This window comes from Nipponia nippon, unplaced genomic scaffold, assembly GCF_047370975.1.
Source record: "Nipponia nippon isolate SJK-2023a ecotype South Korea unplaced genomic scaffold, ASM4737097v1 scaffold_6, whole genome shotgun sequence".
In the NCBI taxonomy this organism is placed as follows: Eukaryota; Metazoa; Chordata; class Aves; order Pelecaniformes; family Threskiornithidae; genus Nipponia; species Nipponia nippon.
The window spans coordinates 76,822,841-76,843,147 of record NW_028262380.1 but is presented as its reverse complement, the minus strand read 5'-3'; the positions used below and the strand labels follow the sequence as shown (position 1 = coordinate 76,843,147).

General features: G+C 39.7%; 1 protein-coding gene across 1 annotated transcript in view; it reads left to right on the top strand.

Annotated features, from left to right (window-relative positions):
• The window catches only part of BBS12 (Bardet-Biedl syndrome 12), a 33,648-nt gene extending 13,562 nt beyond the window's left edge, over nt 1-20,086 (top strand). The window contains exons 6-8 of the mRNA XM_087735637.1: nt 9,099-9,219; nt 12,133-12,399; nt 19,890-20,086. The gene's annotated coding sequence lies outside the window, so the exon portion shown is untranslated. The remainder of the gene's footprint in view (nt 1-9,098; nt 9,220-12,132; nt 12,400-19,889) is intronic.
• Nucleotides 20,087-20,307: the final 221 nt, after the last annotated feature.

The window sequence follows — 20,307 nt, the reverse complement described above, 5'->3', positions numbered from 1 at the left end:
ATTCTGCCTCCACAACAGGCCCCCGATGGCCCCTGGGGAATGGCTTTGTGTTACATGTAATCCAACCCCAAGTTCACCAGCGCCATCCCCAGCAGGCACATGTTCCCATGATGAGACATGTTTGGGAGGAATCCTTGTGTGCTTTTCAGAGGGGTGGAAAGAAAGGCTGGGCCATGATCATGCACAGATGGTGAAAGAGCTCATGGGAAGGGGGGGGATCCAAGTGGGGAAAGCCTGTATTTGGTTTCCCTGCCTGGCAGAGATTCAAAACAAAAGTAAAAATCTGTTTAGATGGAAAGGAATTCTTTCCTTGGGGACCAAGTGCTACTCCAAACAATAGGATTATTTTTTAATTATTGTAAGAGTATAAATGACAGCATGCAGCTTTTATTTAGAAGTAATGGGCAGATTGGTTCCTGACTGTCTTTTATTTCAGCTCAAATCAGTAGGTTGGGGTTTAGTGCTATTTACAACTTTTGTCTGCTGTGTTGTGAGACCAAATATTTAACCAGTGTTGCAGATTTGGAGAGATGACTAAAAATAACACGGTGAACTGATTTATTTCCAAGGTGTAACCTGAGTCACTGCTTTCACTGACTAACCTTAAAAACAAAACCAAACAACAGAACACCCATATTTGTTAGTACTGAAGAGCCAAAATAACTCCAGAGCAGTTGTATAAAGTAAATTTTATTTATCTATCTACATATATATATACACATTTTAGAGCAGAACAGACACAGTTTCTCCATTAGCAATACTAACCTGTGATCTATTCATACAATCCTGAGCTAGGGCAGTTAATCTATTCACCTCCTGTTTACGTCAAAGAAAACCATCAAAATACCTCCTTTTTCAGAATAACTATCTATTATCAGTAAATCCTAATTTTGTCCAAGAACAGCCTTGTACAAAAAGAACCCCTCCAGTAAATTGAAAGGAATTATGTCTTGTTTTGGGTATTAATTCCTGTATTTCATTTGCTGCTCCCTGCATTTGCAGTTCTGTCTGTGGGTTGCAGCTCAAAGATAGGCATATACCATGCACATACTATTTTAGGGGAAGTGGTCATGAATGCAATTACACGTGTATAATTCCATATGAATATAATGTCTTTGATTCCCCACAGTGATGAAAATTGGACTAGTACACCTGCAGCAATACAGATATGTTGATTAGATCAGTTTAATTAACTGGCAAAGTCCTCCTAATAGAATGTTATTCCAGTTCCTTGAGTATGCCTTGCTCAAGGTAAGGGGCAGCCAGTGTTCAGTACCTCGCTTCTCACTGCCTTTCATCTCTTAGTTTACATAAGCGCTGTTTAAATAACCATCCCAAGCGTATCATTCAAGTTGTTGTTCAAGGATACTTGTTTTCTGGAGCCATTTAGCTGTGACAGTGTGCTGATGGCTACCAGAAGCCAGGAAACTCAGATGTAATTGGCAGTAAGAGAGCTTTACTGGAAAAGAAGCCCAAATCTTTCACTGTTTATCTGAAGTACCAGGCAATTAACTTAAAAAATGGTTTTATGTGTGACCCTGGCTATGCAATTATTCTGGCTTGTATTTTCGAAGTATTTGACATCTCAGAGCAGTGCTGTAAATAAGCTCAACAGAATTGCCAAATGTCAGATCAGTAGTTACAATACATGGAGTTGCCGTGGCTAATAAGGGAACGGCTCTTGAATCTCAGCTGCAGTGATGGATACTCGGGACTGTTTCCCAACAGAGCTTGAGGAGGACCTCCAGCCTTTCAGATTCCTCTCGCAACCATTCATAAGGCCAGTGAAACTGTGGAAGAAGAGAGGAGTTCCAAGGCCAGGAGAAGCTGAAGAAAATTAGTTAAAATTGGTTATTCTAGTGTCTTGTTTGTTCAAGTCTGATCATTAAACAGACTTATTATTAAACTGCTGAAGAAAGGTCTTCCAAAATACAGGGGCTAATTTAAAAGTATGTGACTTCTGTCTGTGCCAAGAGGTGCTGCTTTAATTAACTGTGTTTGCTTACCTGTAAAATAGAACTTCAGACTGCCCTACAACATGATGCTTGGAATTTAGTATGTGGCCATGATGTGAAGAGGCATTATACAAATAAGATGTTCCATTCCCTGCCCTCCCTCAAATGCTCACATCCATCTTCCTCAGCTAATCCTAGTAAATAGGATTTATTACGAATTGGATTTTATTTTAAAAGGCCAATCAAGCTGTTTTCTTTCTGTTTTATGTGTTGCTATGAGCCACTACCATAAATTCAGTTCTTGAATGAGAATTTACAGATGCTTTTGCTGATGTGCATGTGTGACAAGATGTTATTTCGCTGTTATGTTATTCTCTGGAGACTGGAGGGGAAGGGGGAATCATGCTTTGGTCGTGAATTAATACAGGAACCAATCCTCTTTTCATTAAAAACGTCAGTGAAGTTTCTGTTGCTTTGGGGAGTTAAAAGGCTTGGTCCCTAAGAAACAGATTATTGCAAAAACATGATCGTCCTTCCTCACTCTTCTGAATACTGGAAAAGGGTGTCTTTCTGATAATTTCTTAGTGAAAGGAAGCGTAAAATTGAGGACTGCTAATGCTGATGAGGAATGCAACCTCCATTAAAAGCCGTTCTTTCTTGGATGAACCTCTGATAAGCTCTAATAGCAATAGCACTTGAGTACTTGATGATGACCTGGAAAAAATTTGCTTCAGAGCTGCAGTAGGTTGAGCCATCCCTTCTGCCAAAGAATTTCATGCGGATTAAGAGCCCAGCATCCCTAGTGGTTAAAGGATGTCTCCTGCAGGGAATGTCACTTATGGAGAACAGTCAGCTTTGGAGACAGTCATATCCAGCTCTGTCAGTCTGTTTCTTATCTCTAAAACTGCAAACTCTGTAGAGAAGAAACTCTTTATTCTGTTCATACAGTGTGTATCAAAATGAGGCCTTGGATAATGAATAGGAGTCAGAATTATTGTAGTAATGAATGAATGTTTGATGTCATTTAACATTTGGCTTCTTCACTTTGAAAGACCTATTTCCTTCATTTGCAAACCTGATAAAGCTGATGGAATTTGTCTAAAAGCCTTCTGCGTTATTTGGCCGTACAGAATTCTGACAAGTCTGGACTCTGTAAGGATAATACCTAGGAGAGGGTAGTAGTAGTTCTTGGAGGGTAGTAGTAAACCTTGACAATGAACACAGTAGCTCTTTTTTGGAATATAGGGTGAAGATTAAACCACAGCAGTTACAGCGTGCCAAGCTGAGCTACTAGTAGTCATACAACATACAGTGCAAACTCAGTAGAGCAGAACAGTTCCTCTACATACATCCTGGCATACTGGCAGCATGGAATGAATGTCGCCTTTTTAAATACTCTGGAGATGAAATGAGACTGCAGTGTATGTGCGGGGTTTTGACTTGCACTAATTCTTTTTAATATCTCTCTCAAAAATTTCTTATAATCCGCAGTCACTTACTTTACATGCTATCTCTTTATGGCTTTAATATTAATCTCCTCTGTGGGATCTGCCTCTGTTTATTTGTCTTGGTTTAACAAAAGCATTAAGAAGTTGCCCCTTGTCATGTTTCCTGTATTGCTGATGTGATGCAGTGCTGGATCAGGCATTTTTGATAGCAATGGCTTTAATATTGTAAGCAGAAAATTAACAGACTTTATTGCTGCAGGTTTGAGGAAAATCCTTACCTCGTCTGTTTGGTTTTGTTGATTTTTTTTTTTTTTTTGTTGGTTGTTGTTTTTAAGTGGAAACTTAAATTGCTTTTTTAGAATTATGCTTTCATCTGTGTCTGGCTGTTCCCCTGCTCTGTTTTCTCTTGAGTCCCCAAAATTAGCAAGAGTAATGTTCTAGTTTGCAGTGCAGTAGGAAAGAATAACTTGACTTTTTAAAATGTAATAAACAGCGCAAGACCTGGAACAAGTACAAAACCTTCAGACAAGGTGAAAGCCCCCAGAAGAATACCTCTATTCAAAATGTCTGTGGATGTCTGCAAATACTGCCAGGAGCCTAAGTCTTGTCCTCTTCCTTTCCAAACATGTGTATTAGTTTTTTCTTTAAAAATACATACTGTATCCTTGAACTCTTCCATGCTTCTAGTCAAAGAAGGTAGTATTTCCTTTAGACTAGTTGATTCATACATAAAATAAAATCTGTAAGACATTATTTTGGTCTTGGTTATTTCCCTCTTGTGATATTGGATGGAAAACAGTCTTTTTGACATATTCACGCTTTGAAAAACAGCAAATGTTTCTAGCTATTGAGGGTTTTTACTGTGGGCTGTAAAAAATAAAGTGCTCTTAATTATGCTTCCTTTAGAATAGATTCATACCCTATTTTGCTTCCCTTGTTTACAAATTCATTGCCTTCAGCAGGAATCCTAAATAGATGAAAACATACCTGCTTGATTTTAAATATTTATCTGAAAAAAAAAAAAAAAAAAAACAAATTCCCTGAGGAGAAAATACACTAGAAGTTACCTGGCTCGACATCTCAGGAATTTCGCTGGGTTTAAATCCGTTTCTAACTGAACTGATCCAGCTTTGTTTAAAATGTCCCTTCTCCTCTAAGAGCTGTGTGTGCTATACAGCAAGCTGTGCCGAGTGTCTCCTGTGGGTGGGCTGTCGTCCCCAGGAGGCTGAGTGTCAGCCCACTGGGATGGCTCGATTCCCCAGAGCAGCCTTGCAGGCCAGGGTCTGGCCCAGTAAGGGACCTCATTCAGCAAAATATTCTGTACTGTGCCATTAATAATAATCAGATAAATAGTCTGATCAACTGTCGGGCTCTATGTCTCTCTCTGAACTGTGGGACCCACAGTAACATGGGGCTGCCCTCCCCCATGCGTGTAGCCATTGTAAACTCATTTTTTTAAGCCCACATGCATTACTCTGCTGATGCCTCTTCATAAAGAGAGAAGCACGGTAAATCTGCTGAATTAACTTTACCTTTAGGCTGTTTCTCTTCTTTCACTGCACTTTATTGTGTTTTGTTTTTAAATGGAACTAATTATACCCTTTCCTCCTCTTGTTGTTTGCAACACAGTATCTGCTTTACCGACAGATGAAGAAGGTTCTATGTTGTGTAGGAAGCTCAGCTACAGACTTACCTTTCCATAATGCCTGTAGGTTAAATTAATGTAGGTAAAACCCTTATATCTCACAATCTGTTCTGTACCTATGTCTCTAAATGCACGTGGGATGACTTGCATAATGTGCATAGCAGATCACAGTAATTTCTTCCTTAAATACGAGCTTTGTCATTCTTTTGGGGTCAAATATGATGGAGTGAGAGACTGTCTGTTGTTTAATGTGTCATCTGTTCCACCTGGGTGACACCCATCTGCTTGAATGTCACAAGCAGAGGCTAATTTTGTAGCTGTGGCGTTGCCAGCAGCCTAAGAAGGATTCTTTGTGGCATTTACTTACTCCTTTTTATTTGCCTTGAAATTACTGCTGATTACAGACTGAGTTTCTCTTTGTGGTCTGTTGAGAACAATAGCAAAAGTCCCACTGAAATTTAACTTACTGGGAAGGAGTCATAAGTGGTCTAGGATTTATTCTTGGATTGTTTTACTGTTTCACCATCTTTTATTAGCTGATAATTTCATGTTCATTAATGACAAGACAGTCAAACAGCATATCTTCTACAGGAGAGATTGTCTCCACATGAGTAGCTTTTTGTATTAAAAATCTAGGCAAGAGAGAATTCTTCCTAGGCCTCCAAAATGTGCGTGGAAGGAAGGGATTAATATAAAGATGATGGCCTTGTCATCTGATCTAGCCTCTTAAATTGTTTTGGACGTGCCATCTCCAGAAATTCTTGCAGCTTATTTTCTTGCAATCCCTTCTGTATTCTGCTTCTAACAAAGTCCTGTGAGTATGACTTCAACAGATCAGAAAATGAACTTGGTTTTGAATCACATTTGAAATTGGCAGGAAAGTGAGGGACTGAAAGCCAAACCCCACAGTATCCTCAAATACAAAATATTTAGGATCAAGATCCCAGTGTTTGCTTCTGAGAAGAACTAGGGCTACTTGTGATGTGCTGCAATCAGTCAGGACTTTCCGGTCCTGTAGAAGAAATGTCACTGAGAATGAAGTGAATGTAAGACAGGGCCTTGTCCAGAGGACAGGACCAGCAGTGGGTGGGACTATCTCCCTGATGGTATCTGGAGTAATATATAAGCCAGGCTGTAGAATATCATGAGTCAATTTTTTGTTGCTGTTGTTTTGGTTTGGTTTTTTAGCAAGTTGGTTACCAGCGGTTGGCTACGGTTGATACTTGGGACACACACGGGAACCGTGTGACCTTCTCAAACTACTGCATTGTCTATGGGGACTCCAGTGTACCCTATGGGGAACTGCCTATAGGCTGCGCAGTCTCAGAAAGAACTACTCTGGGGAAGGATGTATTGTCATTCTTCCCTTTCAGGGAGAAAATCCCCATTCCTGATTTTCTAGTTTTCTTGCGTTACTTATCTTTTGTTAACCAAGTAAGCCCACACCCCATGCCTTGCCTCAGGTAGGCCTTTAAAGGTTTATTACTTCATTGTAATAATGCACGTCTGCTCGTTGCCTTACAGGTATGTTTAAGGCAGCAGAGATCTGCACTACAGCAGACTAACAATAAATGGCGATTCCTTATGAGAGCTTTTGTAGTCGTTGCAATTACGACAGATGATCTCTTACCCGTTACATCAGACATAATTCTGAAAGCATTACATATTGCTAATATTTCAAACTATACTTAGAGATTGATATGATATGCATGTTGCAGACTTTGCATTAATCTAAAGCAACTCAGTTCCACAAGAAATTCTGGAGACAAGTAACCACATGAAGCCTAAAACCGTTCCACTGTTACTGCTTTTTCTTTTCATTTTAAAATCTTGCAATTAATATTAAAAAAAAAAAAAAAGGCAAAAGGCAAATACAGACCATCTGTGAAACACAAAGACATTGTTAAAAGCTGCATCCAGGAGGATCTCTGGGCAGAGAGCCATAACACAACTAAGCATTGAGCCAGCATGATATAATTATAAATTAAACATCTCTAAATAAAACAAATTCCAAGTTGAAAATAAAATAAAAATCCATCACTTCTGCTTATTTATTTGTGGTAGAGGATCATATTAATCTCAGTTTTAGAAATTGCCACCTATCCTCCTGCATACTGCAAGGTCTGTGGTGTCTACATGCTCTCTACAAGTGGGGTTTCTTGCAGGAGGCACCTCATCAGGCATTGCTCAAGCCCGTATCTCTTGTCAAAAGAGACTGAATTCAGGAGGATTTAGAGCAAGTCTGGAGCTCACTGTTTTTTATAGAAATAGAGACCACGTACTTCTTTGTGCATTTCTGTACTTGGTTTTGGAACTTTTAACCCTAAATTTTTCTTAGATTTTTCAATACCAGTAAAGAGAGATGATTTAATTTCAGAGCTCTGTCTGATGTGCATTGTAAGCTTTACTTTGATCATAACAGCTTTTGTTTCTGATTGTAAGCCAATTAACTGAAATTTCTTCTGTTTTGTGATGAGTAGAAAATCTGCGTTCTTCCTCATTCCTTCCTATTTTTTAAAAAAGCTGCAGCATTCATAACAGCTTATTACTGCTCACTCTCCTAGAAAGAACAGGAAAGTAGAGCGCTGAAATTAAAGCAATTTAAAAATAGTAATAGAAAACTAATGTAGTGTAGCAACAAAGGTCAGTCATTTTTCATCATCTGCCAAATACGTAATTCTGAAGTGCTGAACAGGTGAGATTCTTGGTCCTGTTTCAAGGTGGTGCAAGTATACTACCAATGTATTTCTTTACTAGAAAGGCTGGCTGGGGAAATCATTGGTGTTATTTATATCCAGTCTGTTCATCTCCAAACTCTCCTTCCGCTTCTCAGCTCTTCCTTTGTTTCCTAGGTGTGTTAAATCAGCAAGTCTTAGCATTGCTGTCATCCGGTCTGTACTTTCTGGCTCTCTACCATCTGAAAAACTATTCTCTGGACAAATTGGATTCTGGAATAAGTCTTCTGTGTGCCTCATGGGATAACATGAACAGCAGCAGCCCAGAGCTGTTGTGCTTAGTCAGCCTAAAATGACAGCTGCTGCTCATAACAATTAGAACTTGTTAACACCAATTGCATTGGTAATTCTTATGAAATAAATGCTGGCTTTTTTCACTGGTTACTTAATTGAACTAATGTATGGACTATCAAGCAGCCAACAACAGCAGTGACTGGGGAAAGACTGTGAATCCAACTAACCTCCCCCACTTTTGATTCTTCAGAGACTGTTTATTGAGATTTTTCACTCTCCAGTGAATAAGAAATGCTGAGTAAAAGGATATTACATAAATTGGCTGACATTTGCAGTAGACTAGCTAATTCTTGTTGCCTTGTGTGTGTGGTGGCTGTGTGTGTGCCTGGTATTGTCTATGAGCTCCGGACCCACTCCCCTCTGCTCCCAGCAGGCTGTTGTGAGACAGAATTTTGGGGGTTAGGTAAGAGACAATCCAGGAAAACATGCCAAGCTATTTGGAATTTACCCTCAGCACTAACCTCGTTCCTCCATTGTGTCATACACCTAAAAAAAAAAATATATTTTTTTTTGTTTTGTTTTGTGGAGTGCCGGGTTGTGTCTCATCTGAAAAAATGATGTCTGTCTGTCTTGGGGAGGGAATTGGGTGTACCAAAAGACTTTTGCTTGCTTCTGCTTTCCATGGGCTGTGGCTGTAGTCCCTGGAGTCAAAAATCTCTTTCGCTAACACTTGGGAATTGAAGATTAACAAGGGCAGCAGTGCACCAAAGAGAGATAAGAACAAAAAAAAAAAAAAAAGTTAGGGCTGTATCTTTACCCTAACCTACAGAGTGGTACAATTGCCATGCAAATGGCAGCTGCATCCTGAGAAAGGTTTAGCAACAGTTACTATGTCTAAGAACAGTTATTATTTTCTTCTTTCTGACAAATTATTTGCCTTAAAAAGTAATGTTGTGAGATTATACTTTAATAAACAGTTGGGATCAGACCTCTATGCTCTGCCTCTTCTTTGTAATGTGTTGAAGATAATGCTTTTAAAAGTGGGGAAATTCTTAACCATTCTGAACTTGATCTTCTGCAGGTTGAAGTCAATGACTTCAAGTCATGAAGTTTAACTACAACAGAGCAAGAATTACAGCTAAATTACTCCCAGTACCACTGCTTTTATATGCTAAGATCAATAGATCAAATTCAGACATGAGGTAAGCAAATGCAACTCCGTTGTTTATTGTTTATTTGTACCACATCTGAATTCTGGCCAATTCCATCCAGTCTGCTAAGCTAATTGCATACAGTTTGTTCCAGTCTTTTCATCTCATTGCTTACAGCGTGATTTGCCTTTCTTGCATGTAACCATCCTGGAAAAAAACTTTGTGTCTGAGAGGTAATGTAATTGTGTCTTTCATTATCCCACATGGTAGTAAACCAAACATCATAATATATGCTAATCTTTTTTTTTAAAGACAGTACACAAAGTTGACATAAAGAGACTGAAGTAAAAACAGTTAGAGACTGTTCAGTGCTGATCTATTTTGTATGTGAATGGAAGAACAAAGGTAGCCTGCTTTACTACTTTTAACAAGCAAAACTATTCACCTCTGTCACCTCCTAACACGTGACATAGTAACACGCATGTTGCAGCTTTTTCCCTAGACCACTAGGAATTTCGTGTTGTGTCTTGGGGATGTGGCAGCCAAAACACGTTTGTTCACCCCTTCATAAAATTTCAGGGGCCTCTTTTTCTTCCTCTTTTCAGAAAAATTACTTCCATCTGCTAAGTACAGTTGCTTAAAAAATAACTAGATAAAGCTACAAATTATGTTAACTATTTCTTTTTTTTACACAAATCACTTCATCAGTATTTCTGTCACACCCTTACTCAGTTGTCCTTACTGCATGTCCTATAAACCAAGTGGTTTCACATATGTGATGCATAGGGCCACGACTTCTAGCGAGAACTGACTGGGAACTCAAATGTCTTAAAACCAATGGCTACTATGATTATTTGAAAGAGTCCAATAGATTTTTAAGGGATTTGGATCGAGGCCTGAATTGACTCCCGTTTTAGAGTGCTGAGATGCTTTATTGGTGCTTAACATGGAGAGCATGGGAGATGTCTGGGAATCAGCTGTTTAAAAATGGTAGGCAAAATGGAGATATCCTAAAATATTAATTTCTCTAGAAAGTTATGCTCAGGGTGTTGAAGATAAGAGTGTAAGGAAGAATGACAGAGAAGGTGTGACTTAGAGGCTCGTCATCAAGCTAACAACTCCAATGAAGTGAATTTAATTGCAGTCATCCTCTAAGCTTGAAAAAATTTTAAACAGAGCTCCCAAATAGGTCCAATTGACTCATGAAAACACTGACTAATTGTGTGTGTCTGCCAGTCAGGTGACACTGGCTGGGCTGCATTAAACATGGAATCAAGTAATAGTTGAACTAATTGTTTAATAAAATTACAGATTGTGTTAGATGATGAACCTAACTTCATGTCTGTTATAGGCTTTGGAGAAAACATGCACTGACAGTAACTCATTCCTTATTTCATTTTCCACTTCTTCCCATATATACTTCTTCCTGCTCTCCTACCCCTAGCTCCTGAGAGTTTTGTTATGAAACTTGTAACTGTCTCATCTATATGTCCTTATGGAGTATGGAGACTTCTCGAAACCAGACAACAAGAGCACACGCTACTAGATGCAGCAAAACATGAAAACGGTTGGCTCTAGTGCTTACAGAAAAAGTGTAAGGAAAGGCTCTTTTCTGGCTTTCCTAACCATATGTCTTCGGGCTGTACTTAGCAGGTTCACCTTTTTTTTAAAAAAAAAAACAAAAAAACAAAAAAACAACAAAACAAAACAACACCACCCCTCCCCCCCCCCCCCCCCCAAATACCAAAAACCTGTCTAATATGGTAGAAAGCTTTGTCTTCCCCTTCTGGTGACTGTTGCGATGAGAAGACAGACTGCATTCCTCCTCCCTCAGAGTTTTGGAGTCTTTTGTTTGCAAAAGATCACAGTTCTCTGCTGCTCCATTCTGTTCTCCATTTCCCAGCCACATCTGGGAAAAGTATTTATGCTCATCTGTGTCTCTGCGGTGAAACTAGCCACTAGGAAAAAACCCAATGTTCCATAAAAATAACTATGCTTGATAATAAATTTGTGCATGAGATTGTATTCTTAATCTGGAAAGAAGTATCGGAGTTCTTTATGTTTTTTTTTAAAAAAAAATAAATCCAAAAAAGTAGCGAGCAGTACATAAGGAAGAAAGGAGAAATATTGCTCAGCAACTAATAATGCCTTTTAGGCTACTTGGTACCACTGTGAAAAGGAGGTTGGAATAAGTAATTGTCCTTGAAAGTCATCTCCACAGATATCCTTTATAAAAATGAAGTAGTTGGCATGGAATCGGTGGTGTCATCTTACAGTATCTGTAATGGTAAGGATTGTGATGAGACAGCTATTTAGTGAAAACACATATTACAGGAATTGTGTTCAGCACAAGCTGAAGTAATTTGATGTAGGGCTGCAGAGGCTCTTGTATACTTTTCTTGGGAACATGCAAGTACCGTAGGTAAAAATATTGCTGTATCTTCACATAATTGTTATCTCTATGCACTAAAAATAAAATCTGGAGATGGCTGCCAAAGAAGTCAGTGGAGTGGTGCTATTCGAAGGGTGTGAGTAAAAAGTAACGTTATAAATTCCAACCAAATAGGTGAGGTAGCCTGGGGATATATCCTGTGCGCGTCCTGCACACTGCTATGCAGGGAGGCTTTCGTAGCCCTGCTAACTATGCATTTAGGCTTTTTCTTTGCATGGTAGACCCCTGCCTTCCCTGCTTTGAGGAACGACTTTGTGGTAGCTTCAGAGAGGCCAGGGAAGACAATGGGTTTACTCCTCTGGGAAGTAAAAACCAAAAAGGAATGATTTCATCACTTTCTCCTTTCTTGTATTCAAATCATCCCAGAGCAAATTTTCTTACGTCAATAACAATGAGAAAGGATGTTGGCTCTGGAATTTTAGTGTTACTTAATAGCACCGCAGTTTGGCTAGCAAACTCTAGTCTGTGAAACTGACTGCCACCACCCTCTTGATTCTTGTCTGGACAAACAGAAAGTTTTCCCTCGTTGCGTTATGAAGAGCTGACCCCCAGCAGCTGACACCCACAAGCGCACGCTCTAGCAGACTGAAGCTCCTCAAGGGATCCGTTTCATCTGTGCAGCTGAACATGGATTGTTGCTGTTTTGTACAAAGCTCACCATATGACAGATTACATCTTGCTTTCTCCGGGCCCACACAGATGGTGCGAGTGACTAACTGATGCCTCGATTTTGCACAGCCTACACACTGATGTCATAAGAAAAGGCTAATACCTCTGAGGTGAGTGTCCTTGTTTGTTTGTATTCCAACAACAACAGTGGGAAATGCAACAATGGGGAGGAAATTAATAAAAGAAAATCCCAACTTCCTATTAGGAGCAACTGACATAAAATGTTATGTGTAACTCAATGAAAGGAATCGTCGATATTAATTTGGTCTTTTTAAAATACATGAATCACTAGATGACAAAGCCCATAAATTGATTCATAAACTGCTGTCATTTTAATATGAAAACTCTGAGATTATTCTGTCTGAAAAATTGCAATTCAATTATGAATGGAAATAACAGCTAAAATCCAGCATTCATCTTGGCCAGATGCCCAGTGAATTTTACAAAATAGACTTCTGAGCACTCAGTTACATGCATCCTTGCGTGTATAATATATGCATGCAAACATATGCACTAAATATGTTAGCCGGCCATCTTCATTTCATTTAATTCATTAATATCATTAATTGCAATGAATTTGACTTGCTGATCTTTGAGGGAGAGGATTTTATCATTATTTGCTTACTGACTTTTTGTTGTTTTTAGAAGTTACTTGTTGACTTCAGTGAAATGAGTCAAGATATGCGAGTAGTCAGAATGAAAGCCCTTAGTATTTATGGCAATAAAGCTAGCCACATATATTTTTGTCATTTTTCCTCGCAGTGAAGCACTGGTGGACGATGTAAGAGTTTGTGATTGGTTGCAGTTGCTGAGGTAGTCTATGCAATAGTATCTTCTTTATAGAAGAATGCAGAGTTTGGTAATAAGAGTTTTGTGAGAAGAGTTGTACGAGTTTTAAAAATTGTTTCGATTTTTCAACCTTTTTGTCAGAAAGGAGTTCATGTGAGCTTGAAACTGAGCAGTTAAAATTTCATCTTAGTTCCACAAAATTTTAGAGGAAACCTTGTGACTGATTTTGTTATAACCATTAAACTTGTCCAGATGCTTCAGAATAGCCTCAATTAGAATTTCTATACCCAAGGGCTGGAGAATAGTTGAAAGAGAGGTACCAAGCAGGCCAAAACAGCCTCCCTTTTCCTCTGCCCCCTCGTTCCCATTCTGGGGACAGTGGGGCCCAAAGCGATGTGACAGTGTGGGGTGGTGTCAGGTCCCCTGAGCTGGTTTGTGCCAGAGGAAGCAAGGGCTGAGGGGTGGCCTGAGGAGCAGCAGAGCTGGCTGGAGATTGTCCAGCATTACCTGTCCTACGTAGCCAGGCATGCCAGCGTGGTGGTGATGGGCAGTCTGATGGGACTGGTGGCTACCGCCCTGCAAGGAGAGTGAAATGGGGAGTTGGGAACTAGCGCGAGGAGGGAAAGTGCTAGGGGAAAGGAAAATGAAAAAGTCTATGGAAAAACTAAGCTACAGGGTTAAAAGGATTGGCTGGGGAATGAGAACATGGGCTTTGAACTTCAAGACAGGAGGCAGGGATTAAGAAGTGGGGAAAGGAAACCCAGCCATGGAGCACATGGCTAGGAGCCATAGTGAGATACAAAGGAAAAGTAGTCCAGAGGACAGAGCTTGGCATGAGGAGCTGAGGAAAGATTTAGAAACAGGCTAGAAACCTGTGCCTGACAGCAGGGGAAGGGAAAGGAACAGGGTGGGGACAAAGGATGAGGAGACGAGACAGGCTGGGGGTGGAGGGTGGGGCAGACAAGAGAAAGGAAGATGAGTCTGTGCCTATTTCAGTGTCCTCCTGGTTTTCTTTCATTGCTGGATTTGGAGGGGATTTACACAGCCTTTCCCTCCGTCTGCTGCCAGAACTGTGAAACCCACTGATAACCTGCATACATTGCCCCCTACTACCAGTGTCGCGGGGAACAACCTTTTACTGTTAATGTCAGAGAGTAATTGTGGCCTGTGGCAAAGTTAGTGCGTCCAGCTTTCTCTCCATTATCAGCTGATAAACCCCTTAGGGTATCAGTAGAGAATTTGTGAGTTTTAGGTTAGGGCAGATAAACAACATTAACAGACCACTAAGGCTTCAGAGCAAACATTCAGACTGCTAATGGCACCTGTAACTCTTACTTTTCACCCTTAAGTCTCTGTTGCTTGGAGTTTGCACCTTCAGCATTCTCTTTAAGATACAGCTAGCTTTTCTTGCTTGTTGTAATGTTACAGGGGTCTGAAGAGAAGTTTTCCCAAATGCCATCTGAAGTACGAAATGGCTGGAATTCATGGCTGGCAATTGAACAAGGCAGAGGTTGGTAGCTGGCCACATGAATGTCAGAGCAAACTTCCTCTTTAGCATTCGCTGGTGGTTCTTTGGCCGGGCAATACAGCTTCTACAGGAAAAACAACATGCAACCAGTGAAGTATGAGCAGGTCCTTCTCCTACCACTTTCCAGATTATCTGCTGTCATGTCTGTAAGCAGTGATATCTTTACATAGATATTTGATTAGGAGCAAAAAAGCAAAATCCATTTGCGCATCAATTTACTATCACTGGGGTAAGGGCTATATAGAACATACGAACCCTTTTCACTCTTCGGGTTGCTTTCAAAGGTGGGCATGTTATCACAAAATTTCCCTCAAGTACTTGGTGGAAGACTGCATTTGATAAAACTAATGAGGGTGTAACAAAGTGGTTTATGCAGGCATTAATTCTCTAGCTTTTCCTGAGGGGAAGCATGAATGTAAACTAAATAGTGATTCTCATGTAACGATATTGCTTTTGCATACAAACAAACAGATCACTGAGCAATTTAACCTCCCAGATGCTTGGAAGTTAATTATTGCAGGTCAGGTTTGAGATAATAGCCTGGACAGTGTTGGGAAAGTCGTTTTTTGGCAGATGACAAATGCCATTTTGGCATGCAGACAGCAGATTAGTTGTTTAAACTACCACGAAGAAATGTGCTTATTTCTCTCCAAGAAACAAATGATTTCACAAGAACCAGTTGGCTGCAGTTGCACTTACAGTACTTGTAACTTCAGATATTGTAGGAGGTGTAGGTTCGTGTGCAGTAATGGTAAATGTAAAGACATATAGGAATGATTTCATAGCTGAGAAAGGGGAGAATTGCAGAAAGTGTTTCACCTAAGCTAGTCATTGCACGGATGGATGCATTGGGGTGTGGTGGAGCAATAATAACTATATCCGCCCCAGCACTAAATGCTGCCTCAAACTCTTTTAGGATAGTTTTCCCACCCTAGAACTAAAAGCTAATAGAGCACAAGGGACTGCATTATTTATTTGCACTTCTGATAGTGTTCCAGGGTCTGTCTCTCTTTCTTCAAATACTGGTATGCCGATATCCTGAACAGTAACTGTATTTGCAAGAGATTTAATGTGGTGACTGTGCTACTGGAATTGTGTTCTGCATGCGATGCTTGGTCTGTGACCTGCCGCTACATGGCGTTGTGCTCTGGGGAGCCCTTCAGTGGGGCCTAGGTTTGGGGATCCATGGAAACTGTCCTGAAACAAAGAGAAAACAAATGGGAGAGTTGTTGTGACATTCCTTCTGGAATACTATCAATACAGATTGTTACCAAGAGAGAGGGTTTTGGTTTTGTTTTTTCATTCTTGCTATTTTCTACCTGCCAGCTAATATATTCTACAGAAATAATGCAGAGCAAGATTTCAGTTGAGCAACTGGTAGAAACTAAATCTATGATATAGTAAAATAACTTTTTTTTTTCTTTGTAACGTCTCACTGATCTCATCTCTCCTTGCCCTTAAATGTGAAATGATGAAAGCTGCACGATGTGGTAACTCCTGTTCCTTGGGAATAGTCTGCCTTTGCTATATTCCTCCATGAAGTTAGTTTGGCCTTGTACTATAACATACCAGTGAATGGAAAGAGTATTTTCCTCACCTCCACCTATATTTTAATTTCCAACTGCAGTCCTGTGAATAATTTAGCATTCTCCAGAATTAGCCCATATGGAAGTTATGAATCTTATGACTGTTATTAGACAAGAACCTAATTTAGAAGAGGATAAAGAAGAATCTGCAACAGATCCTCCACTATTTCCTGATCACTTGCTAGACAGCATAACACAGTGGGAGAGACAGTTTTTGACCCAAAGTGGTTTGTACTTGACGTGGAAATGTTTAGAGTGAAAATCATTAAAAGTGTTGCAAGTAGACTTGTTGCAACCGGCTCTAGGTGGCCCTAGGGGGTGGACGAGATGACCTCCAGGGGTGCCTTCCAACCTCAGCCATTCTGTGTTCATGTGACGATCTGCTTCTGCTTCTTAAATGTTTGTATGTGCTCTGTTCAAATGGGTTAACAGGTTTCTTAAATGACAACAACACAGACAGACATTGGCTGCATTTTTGTATCTGCCTCACAAGCACTGATTTTTTTCCTCCCACTATAGGGAAAAAAAAAATCTCCTTATAATCTTTTAACGAGTGTCCAGGCATTTCCAGTGCAAGAGCAACTGCTTTAGCCCGTAGTGATATAATGAAACTGAAACGTGTGTTGAGTCATAAGCAGAGGATAAGTTACTTTGGGACAACTGACAAGGACTACTGTCTTAACACAAAGGTCTTTAAACTGCCCTGATGCAGAGCCCACGCTGGGGCAGCTCAGCCACTGCTGTCCTGGAGATAGGAAGGACAGCTGGACCACTTCTCAGCCACTGCCCTTCCAGTGGTATGGGCTCGGGAGACATAAACACCTAAATCATGATCTTACGGTTATAATGCAATGCTGTGAAAAAGAGATGTGGTGTTATGATTGTTCCCACTAAGGAATCTCTTACCTTAATAAATTTGGATTTCTTTGAAATCCAAGATTAACTCAAATTCTTTGAGCTCAATGATGTTTGATTTCAGAGTATTTTTTAAAATTGTCTTTTTTAATGACTATTATCAATCTTTATATAGACTTTGTTTATTTTCTTAGTCTGGAGTAATTTTGCTAATTTATATGTATTACTGTATATAATGTGGATACAGAGAGAGTGTGTATATGTGTCTGTATATACATTAGAGAGGGAGAGCGGTGATTTTGCTAATTCTGAACTCTAACCTCCATAAATATTTGTACTTAGAACGCTATTTCTTGTTTCTCATAAGTTGAGGTCACTACTATATCTCTTATATCTGCAACAGCTGTCACTGGTTCTAGACAGTTCAGTTCTTTTTCCAAGTGCAATCATTTTGGACCGTAACAAATTTGGTTTACTTCCAATTTAAGCCTCACTGGATTGTTAGTTCTCTTATCTTCAGCCATCCTGGGCTGTTATGTTTCCAACATCAACCATTTGTAACGACAACCCAAAACAAAGTTTTGGCCATCTGTGGTCATATTTGGATTAAGCATATATTCAGAAAATTTTACTTTAGAAAGACATAAACAAGTGTCCACTGGTGCTTTACAGGAGTAAAGTCCTCTTCTGAACTGGAATGGAGACTATAAGAGGTTTATACTAGGAATGAGATTTTTTTCTATTGTTGATGTGATTTCTTTCTACTATTTGTACCAGAAAAAGGGATGAAGAGAGAGGAAATAAGCTTTTGGTTTTGTTTTTTTTTGCCTTTTTTTTAAAAAAAAAAAACAGAAATATTGATGCAGTGTCATAAAGTCATCAGAAAGGTAAATGAAAAGCTGAACTTCTGTTACTGATTTTTTTTTTTTTTTTTAAAGTGGCTGTGCAAGAAGACTTTCTCAGGCACTTAATAATATGCATATATGCTTAAAATACAGAAACTTTTTCTCATAAACTGCACTTACAAAAGTAGATGAGCAAAAAATGAGACTGCTTTCTATAGTAATTAATATTTAGAAGAAAAAATCAGTCTGTTAGAGACAGATTTGTGGCTGTATGCTTCCATCATACAAAGCAGCTGAAGCATGCATTTAAGCTCCTGAGTGAGCATATGAATATTGACCCAGAATATAAATATCAGCTGTTGATGGTGAAAGAACTAAGAATTCTGGGGAATAAATTGCTACTGAATTCTTAAACTCATGCTCAGAGTTAGAAGGAAGGAAATATATTTAAAGTTAAGCAGTAATTTTTTCCCTGAAGTGTGTTATCTCAAACATAACTAATTCACTAAAACATTCAGACACTTAGTATATTTCATCTATCCAGATGTCTCCCTGGACGGCTTGCACAAAAGCCGTTCTCTCACATTAAGGTTATCTTCCACTCGCAGGGAGCACTGAGGGGGATTTATTCAAGGGCCATCTATATCATGCCTATTTTGTGATTTATTTTTCTAAGCTGGGGGAGACATCTGCAGCAGAGAATTGTAACATCCAGAAAGTTGGAAGAAAAAGAGAGATAATGCTGTTTCCCCTTTCCGATCCTTGTACAATTCTGTTCTTCACAAAACACCAGAACTACAAATTGCCTTCCTCTCACTTTGTAAGCCCCTCTTCCTGCAGGGTTATTTGGAGGAAGAAACAGCCTTCCTTAATGCTAAGGATTTGCCAAATAAGACTGGATTAGAACAACTGCAACCCACTGTCAGGGAAGTCTAGCTAGGTCTTGGCTGTATATAAGGTCTCTTATCACTGCATTCTTGAGATTCAGGAGAGGGTGTGTGGTATAACATTGATATATATTGACGATTTGGAGAGCGTGAGGCTTACCCTAACCCAGGCACGGCGCAAGGCCAGATGACATGGAGGCTATTCCCTGCTCCGACCAAGACCTGGCACTCCCTGGTGGGGTGTTACCAGCTGTCTGGCAGCTCCTGCATTCCTATAAACCAAGGGCCAGACCGTATAGAGCCTAACGCTGAAGTCAAAGACACAGGAGAATTTGGCGGGAGGCATTCAGCATGGATACGTGCTGGTGAAGTGAGGGATGTTTTTTCCATTATTAGCTGAGTGCTAGACAACACAGGAAAAACTTCAGAAGAGACACAGCTTATCCATCTCTTTTTGGCTAATCGTTGCTTGGATGTGCACCAAAGAGAGGGATGGGGAAGCCAAGAAACCCAGAGAATCAAGAAGTGCTGTGAGGGACTGGAGGCCTGGGGCTGGTGTTACATTTCTAACAGTTGGAAGCATGTGCTGCTGCCGTGGCAATACAAACCACCTGCTGATACATCTTAATGGTGGGAAGATGGCTGAGCCGAGGTGTTCCGGTGTGTCTTTGCTTTCCTGTAGTTTCAATTGCTTTTCAAAAGTGAGGGCTTTTTAGTTTGGTTTTAATTTTATAGTAAATCAGGTCTTCTGCAGATTAATTTAAACACCATCTTCACCTGTGTGACCAAACACACTGTGGATATGTAGTCCTAGCAAACTGTTAAGGGCATTTGGCTGAAATCCCTCTAAAAGCAGCTTCCATGAAAGGGTATGAAAATTTTCTGGGGTTGTCATATGGCAGGACTTGTAGTAGTAACTGCTGGAAAGTGTGAGAAAGCTGTAGACTGGATTCATGCACTTTGGATTAAAAGTTAAAAACTGATGGAGCTGATGGAGTTTCTTACTCCTAATTTGAAATATCTCAAAAATTATTCTTGCATTTTTCAAGGTTTTTCTGTAACCAGACTAACAATATAATTTAGGTTTGGTTGTTTGGGTTTTTTTTCCAGGTGTTCCGAGTATGATGCTACTGAGGATCTCTAGAAATTGAAGTATTATATATTGAATAAAAGCAATATTTGGATATACAGATGGCCCACAGTTATCTACCATTGGAATGGGGAGTCTGTCTTGTGTATGAAGTGCCTTGTGTTCAGTATGACCCCTAAGTATGCGAGCAGCACTGGATTAAACAGGTTTTTCTCTCTAAGAGGTAAGCTGCTAAAAAAATCTAGCTGGTTACAAAACAAGACAAGCACAAAAAGGTAGGTAGTTTAGATAAACAGAACAGGTTAGAGAATAGGTCTCTCGGATTTATTTTTGAAGTAGAAGGAAGGTAGGGTTTAATGCATTTTAACATGGAATATGTTTTAAGCAGGCCAAGAGATGGCTTATGAAGGGGGTTGGAAGCAGGGATAATTAATGGTT